This window comes from Rhinopithecus bieti, unplaced genomic scaffold (assembly GCF_001698545.2).
Source record: "Rhinopithecus bieti isolate Rb0 unplaced genomic scaffold, ASM169854v2 scaffold_1251, whole genome shotgun sequence".
Classification (NCBI taxonomy): domain Eukaryota; kingdom Metazoa; phylum Chordata; class Mammalia; order Primates; family Cercopithecidae; genus Rhinopithecus; species Rhinopithecus bieti.
Genome location: NW_016803325.1, coordinates 639,703 through 648,449, shown reverse-complemented (window position 1 = coordinate 648,449; position 8,747 = coordinate 639,703). Strand labels below are relative to the sequence as shown.

The window sequence follows — 8,747 nt, the reverse complement described above, 5'->3', positions numbered from 1 at the left end:
TTTTTTTTTTTTTTTTTTTAGAATGGGGGAAATGTATGAAGGGAAAAAATGTTGATGGGAGTTTTATTTAAGAGATGGGAAATGTGAAAAACTGAGAGGTGATTGGTGTTGTATTGAGACTGAATCCTAGCCATTTGAATCCATTTTCTAGTTCTTGTGTTGATGAGCCAGCCAGATCTTAGAAATCTAGATTGCATTGTGAAGTGGAAATTCAGTTTCAGTTTACTAAACAATATACCTCTGAGCACAAACTAAGGCATCTTTTTTTGGAGGGTTGGTATATAAATTATAGGTATGTTGAATAAAACCTGTAACATTATAGTTTAGAACTTATTTGGGAAGCTCATGAAAGATTTGGAAATATCATAATGAATAATTCTGAGAATAGCAGACCTTTGTAGTTTTTTTTCTCCTGAATTTGCCTTGAGAGACTAATCACTGATAGTTTGCCAGTTTCTCCATATTTCTCAGAGGTCCCCAAGAATCTCTGGCAATCTCTTGTCCTTAAGGGTCTTTTTGGGGATCTTGAGTTGCCTGTGTGTCGCTTTTCTTTTCTATCTTATGCTTCCTGGGAGTGGACCCTTGCAACGCCAGTCCTCAGCTTTCCACCAGTAATTCTTTCTAGTGCGCTCGCGCTCTCTCTCTGTCTCTCTCTGTGCGTGTGTGCGTGTGTGCATATACCATATTGCCAGAGGAAAGAATTTGTACCTATATATATGTGTGTATATATATATACACACACAGAGAGAACACTGGTTAATATAGCATCTGTTGATTGTCTTTTTCTTTGAGAATGAATCAGATTTTCTTAGCCTTTTTTTAGAGGAATAATTTTAGATTATATGTTCAACATTTTGAATGCTGTGTTGTAAGATTCTTGTTTCTGTTATCTTGATTCAAAGTATGTTGAATATTTTCCTTTGTAAGCAGGCATTTAACATGGTTAGACTCAAGCTGCAACTTCTGTCATGCCTGAAGTAGATGGTGACTCAGATCTAATTTCAGGCCGCCTTGAGTCTGGCCTGTACATATATGGCTCCTTGGTTAGCCAGAGACTTACATAGTATTTCTATAAAATTTTGGGTTCTGCTTCCGTGGACCTCTTCTTTCCAGGGTTCCTCTTTCTCTCTCTGGTAGCCTATGTTGCCTTGGGTTCTGGTTTCTTCTGGCAGAAGGATGGCAGATTTTTCTACTGGAGTTTCAGCCTCCACGTGCTGTGGCCACAGTAGGTGGTGGCTCTTCTCACAGATTATGCTGTTTGGTCTGTCCCACGCACAGGTACTTCAGGGGTCTAAAACTTGTGCAAACTTTTAATATAGAATTTGACATTCTCCTTCTCTGGGTCTCTCTTTTCTACAGTTTTCCCTCACTATCTGGGGGCTCTGGTTTCTCTGAGTTCCTGCTCTAGGTTCTACAGGCCATTTAGATGTTTTAGTTTTTTTCAATGGGAGCTTAGCTGCCTAGCACCACGATCACCACGGTCCTCAGGGGAAAGCTGCAAAACCCAGAAACTGGCCCCATGCCAGTCACTTCCACAGTTTAGACTTCCCTCCGAAACATGGCTACTTATATGCACTTGCCAGAGCCCTCCGGTAATTGTTTTTAATGTGTTGTCCAAAGTTGTTATTTGTGGAAGGATAATTTGTTAGAAGCTTATCCTTCCATATGAAACCTTGCAATAATTTTTTTCTATAAATGCTTTTTATCTCAGTAACTTCTAAGTAGGAAGAATGAATTGAATGACTTCTTAGTTCATTTTTAACTAGTATGATTCCTTGAGTCTAAAATTATAGTAAGAGGGCCAGATGTCCTGTTTTGGCTGCCATTTCTGAGTACACAGGTACTTAGAGAAGCATCCTTGGTGTTTGCTAACCTGTGAAGGTATATCATTCATGGTTCTCCAGAGAAAGGAAACCATTAGATATATATAAATATGTAGAAAGAAATTTGTTGCGAGGGATTGGCTTACACAGCATTGGAGGCTGAGAGTCCGATGATCTGCTGTTGGTCAGTTGGAGGCCCAAGAAAGCCTGTAGTCCGAGCCTGGAGGCTTGAGAATCAGGGGAGTTTATGTCTGAGGGCAAGAAAGAGGGAAGTCCCAGCTACAGAAGAGAGTTTAGTTCACCTTTCCTCTGCCTTTTGTTTTCATTTTGGCCCTGAATGGCCCACTCACATAAGGAAAAGCCATCCTCTTTACTCAGCTTACCAGTTAAAGTGCTAATCTCTTCCGGAAACACCCTCAGAGATACGCCCAGAAATAACGTTTATCCGCTCTCTGGATATCCCTTACCCTAGTCAAGTTGACACATACAATTAACCTTCGCAGAAGGACTCTCATCTTTTCCTGCTTTTCTCCTTCTTGTGGTATTTCTATTTTTTATTCCTTTTAAACAAGACAGTGGAGTGAGAAGGTTGCTGGGGAATCCCAGCTGAATTTCAGTAACCTCATGTACACTGCTTTTCCAGAAGGAGTCCTGTTCCATGGGTATACTCTGTGGTTCCTGTAGGGAATCTTATCAGCTCTGAAGTAGGAGTCTGAAGGAAAGGAAAACAAACTGACGCTTCACAGCGCCCCAGAAGGAGGCCAATAGGATGACTCTTCTCTATATGACTTTGTCTACTTTTTTCATCTGTCTTTCCATCTTTTTTCCCTTTTTTGTTTATTATGCTGCTTCTACGCATTCTGATTATTAATTTTATTAAATTCATGTTCAAAATATCAAAGTGCCTTACTCTTAGCAAATAAGACACGATTTTACATTGTTTAAATGGTTTAATTTGTAATCTAGGTACTGTATAATTCATGGTAGATGTCAAGGTAGATGTTATGTTCCTTATAGTACCTTGCCTTTTCCCAGTTTCCGTGGTAGTTGAAAATAGCGTGACAAAACAGGAATAAATAAAGCAAAAAAGCTATGAAATTTCCCAACTACTTGACAATCAAAATAATTAGAGAGGCTAAATGATAAGGAAAATAATCTTTTTATCTGTTAATTCCTGTTGATCATTGTATTAGTTCGTTCTCACACTGCTATTGAGATACTACCTGAGGCTGGATAATTTATAAAGAAAGGAGGTTTATTTGACTCACAGTTCCACATGGTTGGGGAAGCCTCAGAAAACTTATAATCATGGTGGAAGGCGAAGGGAAAGAAAGTACCTTCTTCACAAAGCAGCAGCAGGAGGGAGAGAGAGAGAATGCAGGGGAAACTGTCACTTTTTTTTTTTTATAGATTTTTTTTTTTTTTTTTGCTACAAGCTTTTTAAAAAATTATTATTATTATACTTTAAGTTCTAGGGTACATGTGCATAACGTGCAGGTTTGTTACATAGGTAAACTTGTGCCATGTTGGTGTGAAACTGCCACTTTTAAAACTATCAGATCTCTTGAGAACTCCCTCACTATGAGAACAGCATGGGGAAACTGCCCCCGTGATCCAATAACCTCCCACCAGGTCCTCCCTTGACAAGTGGGGGTTCTAGATAAGATAGATAAGGTTTGGGTGGCGACACACATCCAAACCGTGTCAGTTGTTTATAGGTTCTTTGTCTTTGGTCTTCATATTGCCTTTTTTTTTTTTTCTGGTAACATGGATGTTGCAAAGGGCTTTACGGAAGATGAGAAAGCTTAGGTAACAGAATTTTTACTCTAAGATTATTAATTGGCCTCTAAAATTTAGTCTGAAAGGGTGAACATTGAAGCAGATAGACTAAAGAATATATACTTTTCATGCTCAGATATTGTATTAGGATTCTCTAGAGAAATTTGTGTATGTGTATGTATGTATAAAGAGATTTATTATAAGTAATAGGCTTCTGTGAGTATGGAGCCTGGCAAGTCCAATATCTGCAGAGGGGCAGTGTCCTAGTTTGACTCTAAAGCCTGGAAGCTGCTTATAGAACCAGGGAGAAGTGATGTTCCAGTTGGCAGGAGAATTCTCTCTTGCTCTTGGGAGATCAGTCTTTCATTCTATTCAGGCCTTCAACTGATTGGATGAGGCCCACCCACACATGGAAGACAATCTGCTTTACTCAGTCCAATGACTTAAATGTTAATCTCATTCAAAAACACCCTCACAGAAATGCCCAGAATAATGTTTGACCAAATATCTGGGCACCTCGTAGTCCAGTCAAGTTGGCACATTAACCCTCACAGGTGATGGGCATGTTTCTTTGTAGAAGAGATTACACCCTAATTCAGGAACACTCTACGGACCTATTCAGAATGACCAAAAATGTTGTGGAGGTGTATAGGGGAGAAGATGTGAAAAATTAGCTTTTAGCACTATTGATTGCTTCCTTCTCCTAAAAACTTCCTCCTCCGTATTTCCCTGATTCTCTTTCTACCTCTCTGAATAATCCCTAGGTTTCTGTGCAGGATCTTTCAATATTCAAATTTAGACTGTATACTATAGTGCATGGCAGATGGAGGAGTAGAGAAAAAATTGACTTTCCTGAAAAACTTTCACAGTGGAACTTTATTATTTGGTTTGGAGATTTTGGAATTCAAGAAGTGCAAGGAAGACCATATTCCAAAGACAATTGGAATGGATTTTGGATGATCTCTTGGTATATTCCTATTGACTTCTATTTTAGACAAATGTGGCTTTTTCTTTTTCTTTTGTGGAGATTTCTGAAATCTGGAATTTTCATTTACTTTTCTTTCTTTCTTTCTTTCTTTCTTTTTTTGTTTCTTTCTTAACCAAGAAAAGTCTATTCTTCTGGATGGAAGGTTGTTGAGATTTCAACCCTCAAGATTCACTGTAATATTGGTAAAGGTAATCTTTCATAGGTTTCAGCTTCCTTGTCTGTAGAGGGGAGTGAATGGAATAGATTAACATGGAGGTCGCTTTCACTTTTGAGTTGATGATTAGGAGGACATTTGGGAACTTGGATAAGGCTATTTTAGTAGAGGATTTGAAGCTGAAGCATATATTTTTTGATGGAAGAGGGAGGAGGCAATGGATATGAATTACATATTTAGGTAACTTGACTAGAAAAAGGAAAGAAATATAATAGTTAAAGGAGGAAGCATGATCCAGGTACATTCTTCAAAATATCAGAAGATCTTTGCTTTATTGAAGGCACAAAGCAAGCGATCAAAGAAAAGGGAAAACTTGAAATGTCAAGTTGTAGGATGATTGAGCAAACAAGATCTTGGTAGAGGTTAGGAGATGGGTTAAAGCAAAGATGGGGCTTACACTGCTTCCTGTGGTGTGGGAGAGAAGGGAAAAGGATAGGTGAAACAGTGGATACTCTGAGATGGTAGGGGGAGAATTCCTTCAGTTTATTCTAATAAAGATAAAAAATGAGTTGTTTGCCAAAGGTTGGACGGGTGTTAGGAGTAAAGTTTAAGAATAATGAATCTTTGGGAGAGCTTTTAAAGCCAATCTGTCAGGAACTCAGTGAGGGATGAGTGAGGGATGGGAGTATCTATTTGAACTTAGATAGTTAATCGAGAAGCCAACCCCTTTTGTTCATCTTATTTTACATTGTTGATTTTTGTTTCCCAACAACTCTGGTTGTCGGTTGCTGGTACTGTAGTCTTCTTGCTTTGTACTCAACTCTTTTGGACCCAAGACCTTATTTCTCAAGAACTGCTTTATGAATTATTTTTTAAAAAGCATTCTGTCATTTTGGGTCTATAAAAGATAATGTGAATAAGATACGGATTTTAAATGGATATTGTATTAAGCAGCGTTTTTTAATATATGATTTAATATAGCATTATGAATGAAGAGATTTTGACTTTTCATTTAACAAGTGACATACAGTGTGATGAGAAAAACTGAATATTTTCAAAATTTTTTGCTCAATCACTTACGGGGATATGTCAAGAACCTCATGTTTGCTGCCTTTTTGCCGTAGACCTGAGGAATGAAGGAACCCGTTGTTGTTGCTGTTTCAACCATTGATGGAACATTTAAAGGGTTTGGGATGAGATTAACTCTAGTATTTTTATATGTCATACAACTCAATGGAGTACATAGTGAGAAGTTTTAAGAGAAGACATAATTATAACAGTTTCTTTACACATTGGTTTTGTCTGTGTAATTGTATATAACCTAGTCATTGAGCAATATGTTTTTGAAAGTATTCATTTCTTTTAAAGTACTCTTATACATGGTTCATTTTTTAAAAATGTTTAATTTAACTATTTCTTTCCTAGCTAATATATTCATATAGCTCAAATTTCAAAAATGTAAGAAGATATTTATTAGTAAGTTTTTCTCATATCCTGGCCCTGTTCACTCAATTTGTTTCCCCACAGGGAATTAGTGTTGTCAGTTTTTTTTAAAGTATAATTCTAGAGTTACATGACCCATATACAATCTAATATATTTACATATTCCCCAGTGCACCCCCTTTTCCTACACAGGTAGTAGCACATTATACCCATTTCCTTATTATTAAAAAATTTCTTCATAACATTTCATTGTATGAATGTATCATAACTTGCACCCTCTATTGATGAATACTTAGATGGTTTCCACTGTTACTATTACAAACAGTGCCAAAATGAATAACTTTGTACATACTATTTTGCATATGTAAAGGTTGCTTAATTACTTTAACCGCATAAATAGATACCATTTGTTAACTTTTAAAATCACATGCTTTTGGGAATGAGTGTAGATTAAAGGGCAGATTGAATTTAAGGTTATATTGAGGCTTCAAAAATAAATAAAAACCTTAGTCTGTCACCCAGCAGTTGAGAGTCTTGTATTTTCTGCTTATTTATAAAAAATAGTTTTGGGGCTTTCTTTTAAAATACAGTAAAATATGACATATTTCAAACTGCTATTTGCAAACCTTTTTTTTCTTTGCAAATAATACATTGTGGGTGCAGATAATACTTATTCACCATAAATGAAAAATAGTCAGTTTGATGTTATGTTTGCTGTGTTTTCATTTTTTCTTTTTTTTTTCCCCAATGGATTTTGAAGTATTGGAGACATTTTAAATCTTAAGGAATTTGATCAGATAATGCAATATACAGAGCTGGTAAAAGTCGTCTTGCGTTGAAGTTTCAGATTTAACATTTTTGTTCTTTATTGACTTCAACAATTCTAGTATGTCTTGCATTTAACCAGTAGTTATTTATAGATGTAAAACAATTGATATGCAACCAAGCATAAGTCAGTGTAAAACCTTAGGATTGACGGAGTTACCAGGCTATCACCTCTGATCACCTGATTAGTAAACCAAATGATTAGGTCATAAGCCAACTCATCTGACACTTGCTGTTGTACACATTCCCTGGATATATAGGCAGAGGTTCTCAGAAGCTCTGTTTTAAAAGAAAATACATAATTATTTTATTTATTGACTTAAAAATCAAAATAGAGGTGCCATTACCAAGCTTATTCAACTTGAAGGGTTTGTATACAGTAGGTAAACACTGATGTTGGCAGAAATTAAGGAGGAAAAGGGATATTGGATATTATAATCAATGTCTCTTACATGTGTGTTTGGAAAAGTAATGGTTACTTACTAGAAACCTGGAAGCACTTAGCATTTGCCATGATCAGTACATTATATTAAATATTTTCATGTAGTATTATAGGAAATCTACAATAAATTACAATTTTGTTATTGTTTGAAAGTCATGATAACAGTACCTAAGGCAGCTATCTAGGGTCAGTAGAAGAGAGGAATGAAAGTAACTTTTGCATATGTTCTCTAAACTGTTAACTTTCCCCAGACTGAGAAATTGCCTGGTATAATTGTCAGAATACAGGCTTCCAGGCACCACCCCAGATGTGCTGTCAGAGAGTCAGGTAAGGTTCATGATTAACTAATAGAGAAGTCATTTGGAAATTGGTGAGGACATCAGGGAGCGGGGGCGTGGGTGGGGGTGGGCAGAGGTGTTGTGAAAATAGTTTGAAGGAAGTGGGCAAATCACAGGCTTTGCTGCCAAATAGCTTCTTGTAAAGATTCCACCGCAGATCTAGTGCTAGGTCAGTGGTTTCTGTGGTCCTTGAAATGCTGACCTAGACCTGACCCAGAGCTGCAGAATTCCAGATTAGAGAGACACTTTAATCTTTCTGAGAAGCTGAGCTTGCTTCAAGCTTTGTTAACTTAGTTCATGATTATCTAAAATAGTCTTAGTCCTGTTTACCGTAGATAACTCTACTTATTTAGTCCTGAAATAGTGAGGCCAAATGTCAGTTTGGATTCAGGCTCCTACTACCAGTTGCCATAGGGTCATCCCTTGCACATCCCATAGACACCTCAAACCCAAGAATCCTGAAACAAAACTCATCATCTTACTCCAGGCCTGATCCTTTCTCTTTTATTCTTTTAAAAAAATATTTATTGTCTACAGTGTACTAGGCACTGAGTGTCCCAAGATGAATAAAACAAGACATGTTCTTTGTCTTTAAAGTGCAATGGGAATCCACAGAAGGGTTTACAGTTTACAGAACTCATTATTGTATGTAGAATGGTTTGGAGTGAGTCAGGGATAGTAGCAAGGAAACTGGGTTAAGAGGCTGTTGTAGAAATCAAGGTGTAAGATGATGGTAGCATGGAAGTAGCATGGTGGAAGTGGTGGATAAATGAAACAAATTTTGAAATCAGAATCAGTGACACTTGGTGATGGACTTCATGTAGGGAATGTGGGGGAATAGCTATCAAAGGTGATTCTGAGGCTTCTGGCTCAAGCACCAGCATAATCTGGAGCCATGTACTGAGATATGAAACTGCTAACACTGCTAACACTAACAGGTGTGACGAGGGGCAAG

The 8,747-nt window shown here is 37.2% G+C and overlaps 1 protein-coding gene across 7 annotated transcripts in view; it reads left to right on the top strand.

The window, feature by feature from the left end:
• IGSF11 (immunoglobulin superfamily member 11) overlaps positions 1-8,747 on the top strand; it is a 213,572-nt gene that overhangs the window by 116,402 nt on the left and 88,423 nt on the right. The gene's annotated exons all lie outside the window — the stretch shown is intronic.